We start from the raw sequence: 4,294 nt of genomic DNA on the forward strand, positions 1-4,294 counted from the left end.
AATGGAGTGGAATGACAAGGTAACAACTGAGATTGGTATGGCATCAGTGAGTGGTGATGAACAGGTATATATTCCATTGGATAATGGGATTGTGAGTGTTGGTTTTGTGCTAACGGGAAAGAACCCTATGAATATAGCACGAGTTAAGGTACAAGGATCGGATGAATGATAGATGACGGATAAGTCTCTCTGGATAGATGACTGATAAGTCTCTCTGGGGTCTCGTGCCCCAAGCCACGTGACGTTTCAGTCACCTAAGCCTTTTAGCTCTGGCTCTAAGTAACCAGCCTTTAGACTAGACCAACACTTTAGTTTTCTTCGACCAATAGGTCGGTCAAGCATTTAATGCCATGTTGATTAGATCTAATCATTTTGGCCCGTGTTAAACACACTAATGCTGCTCTTGGCTCATAATTCATTACCATACGACCAGTGTTCAATACTATTGCTGATCATGACTGATAAGTCAGAACTTCATGACCTACACTAAACACCAATGCCGTTTCTGACCAATAAGTCAGTGCCATTCACAAGTAAGCAGAGCTGGTAGGCATTTACAATGCAATCAATGTCCATAAATAGAGCACTCAACATGCCTCATCAATAACCATGCATATCACATACTGGGTGCAGTTTTCTTACCTTTGGTTCGAGCGTGAAATAATAAAAGAACAACCTATGAGAACGATTGGTTCTTAAGTCCCTTAGTGGTCACCTAGTCATAACCAAATATGAAATCCCATCAATAAAATAAGTAATAAAAGGTTCATGGATTAAAAACCCGCGCTTAAAAATCATTGATACCCATCTTGGCACAAAAAGGACAGGCGTGCTGCGACCTGCCCCCCAGGGGCTGCGACGTGTCACGGGCCGGCTATTTGGGGATTCCAACTAGACGGAACGTGCGGCACTTGCAGACTCTTCAAGCTAGCAAGTCAGCCTACAACACACACCTACAGGCAAACAAACTCAGCGGTTAGCCACATGCACATCTCGGACATGCAACGGGCAATAACGAAGTATGAGCAAGCACAAAGCAAGTCATTCCTAGGAACGTCCACACAACACAAAGCACACAACAAGGCAAGTGGCACACAAAGGCCCAACGAAGGTAACAAACAAGTAACACATAAGCAACAAGGAAGTACACAGGGGCAAGTATGGATAAATGTTATTTCATTAATATATAGCCTTGATAGGGCAAGGGAGTACACAGCTTTGGCCCCTATCTGCTGATGGCCATGGTGCTTCCCTAAGTCACCAGGTCACCTCCCCCTAAGGAGCCTTCTAGGGAAATAAAGTCTTCCCAGGAACATATATGATTTTTGTCTGGGAGACATATGCAATATTACAAAACTGCCACTACCCTATCCCATGAGGTTGCTTGGTGCAAGACTTGACTAATGATCAAGCACCAAGGCATGCTCATTACAAAATGGCCCCATGTGGGTGTGCCAAAGGGGCAGCACGCCACACGACGTGCCCCCAAGACAGAGAGCCCCTGCCTGGGGTGCTAGGGGCGAGTCGTGACTTGACCCTATGGGTCGCAGCGCGCCTGCTAGACAGAGACCAGGGGAGGCTCTGAAATGGGTTCAAGACGCAACTTGCATGAACTCGGTCACAACTTGACCCTGCGAACCCAGCTCCCCTGCATATTTCTCAATTCAAACTCAGCCAAACCTTCCCCAAATCAATCCCAAAATCACAACCAATCATTACCACAACATATCCACTAGTTTTACAACAAAACCCAAGCTTAAAAACACTTGAAACATCACCAACTTTAAAATTCTACAACCAAGATTCTCAAGCCTATAAATAACTTCAAAACAGAGTAAAAAAAAAAAAAAAAAATTAAAGCTTAGAATTCCTTACCTCAAACCTAAACTCTTTCAATGGTTGTAACACAACCCTAAACTCCAAACATTAATCCTCAAGCTCCAATTCCCAACTTCAAACTTCAAACACCCAACGGAAAGAGAGAAAAAAAAATGCTCGGGAGAGAGAATAACTACACCATGTTTTTGTTGCCTTAGACCTTCTACAACCTACTAACCTTAAGTCTATCTAACAACCCAAATGACCATATTGCCCCTTGAACTAATTTAATCTTTCAAAGCCATCCAAGGGCAAGACGGCCATTTCCCACCTATCCCGTTAATCATAATTATCGTCCTCAATTCCCGTTACTCCGAATATTCTCAAATGATTATTAAATAATATCCCATTACCCGTTCATTCTCGGTAATGTACTTAGCATCAAATTACCCCCAGACTCGCCCTGAGCCCAGCAATTACTCCCGTTATGACCAAACCGCTAACTTGCATTCTAGGATTGTCTCATGACAAATAGCTCGAACATATCCACATAATAATGTAGTATCACCCATAATTCACAAACATGCACATAAATATACAATTATGCCCTTAACGGGTCAAAATTACAAAAATGCCCTTCTAATAAGAAGTGGGCCCACATGCATGCAATCATCATCATATCATAATATAATTCACATAATCATGCATTTAATCACATAATTGCACATTAAATCAATTATGATTCTCTTGGCCCCCTAATCCAGGCATTAAGCCACATTAGGGAATTTGGGACATTACAATACCTTTAAAACTAATTAAAAATATATATTTATTAATTATATTAATATAAATTCAAATATTATAATATAAATTCAAATGTTATAAAATATCATTATTATAATAATATATAATACAAGACTATATATTTAATAATTATATTAATATAAATTTAAATGTTATAAAATATCATTATGTTAATGTTTACCGAGTTTTTCAGAAACTAGAAATAGAATAAGAAATAAGAGCTAGAAAGAAAGGATAAAAGATGAACAAACAGAGTTTTTACGTGATTGCGGCGTTAATGAGTCTTAGTCCACGAGTCTATTGTATTAAACTTTAGAGAGCTTTTGACAATGGAGTTTTCTAAAAGCTTTTGCAGAATAATTTCTTACAAGAAAAAAATTGGGATCCCCGCTACCGTGCACAATTGGCCCTGTTTATAGGCAGTCAAGTGTAGTGGGCTTGGGCCAGACTAATCCGGGCCCAATAGGGATGTAATCACAGTTTACTCACTATTGGAGTCATAATACAAAGAATGTTATATAATAAAATGTAGTAATTTGGGCCCATTGGGTCGGCTCGGGCATGGCCAAGCCTTACAGCTGCCCATAGTACTTAGCTCAGACTAGTCCGCGTAGGCTTCTAAGGAGATCTTGGGGACAGGATCTGTCAGAGTAGTGGCAGTACTGTTTCCTAGGAACAGTGTACGTTCCGTGTAACGCCCTGCTACTTAGGGTCCGTTACCAAGTGTGTTTAAAATTAGCGCTGGACTTACTAAACAAGCCATTTGGACTAAATATGTGATTAAGCCACTACGGGTTCAAGTATTAAAATTTGGTCAAGTCATAAACATTTTCATTAAACCAACTTTGTTATTTACACGGGATCCCAAAAATACAAGTTTAAAAGTCGGTTAAAACACCAAGGTTACAAAATAAGCCGACCTAGGCGGCAAAACTGGGTTCAACCTTAGCTTCCTTGAGTTTCTTGGCCGTGGTGATCGAGTAGATTGCATATGTACACGTCACCACTATCGCTCTCCAACTCATGGCTGGCCAAGCTTCTCTTTACCCTTACCTGCACCACAAAGCACCCGTGAGCCAAAAGACTTAGCAAGAAAACATATTCAACAATTCACAAAGTAATACATCAGACTTAACAATCAGTAATAACTGAAACTAGCATAAACATTAAACAGATTAACAATCATAGAGTTGCACAAGTGCGTGTTGCACTCCCTTTTCAATTTGCTTGGCATCCGAGCCAGTCAGGTGCTTGGCGCACCCCCAAGGTGGCCCAGCCATAGTGGCCTGCACTCCACGTGCGTAATGCCAGTCTCATCTCATAAGCGCAATCTTACAAGTCCTCGACTTATGAGTCGAGCCTCACAGAACCCCGACTTATAAGTCGAAGCTTAAAGATCCTCGACTTATAAGCCGAGCTTCGGAGATTCTCGACTTATAAGTCGAGGCCCCTAAATCAAATATGCCCTCGACTAATAAGTCGATCTTTAACTAGACACAACAAAAAATCCCTGATTTATAAACCGAGTCCCCTAGTCACAGCAGACAATCACGTAATCCATTTATCACATACATACAGATACAATGCATTATAACACATTTAAACAGACATACATAGGCATAATCATAATTTTGCGCATTCACACGCCCAATGCCCAAATCAAGATTATTTC

Source organism: Humulus lupulus, chromosome 2, assembly GCF_963169125.1.
Source record: "Humulus lupulus chromosome 2, drHumLupu1.1, whole genome shotgun sequence".
Taxonomy (NCBI): domain Eukaryota; kingdom Viridiplantae; phylum Streptophyta; class Magnoliopsida; order Rosales; family Cannabaceae; genus Humulus; species Humulus lupulus.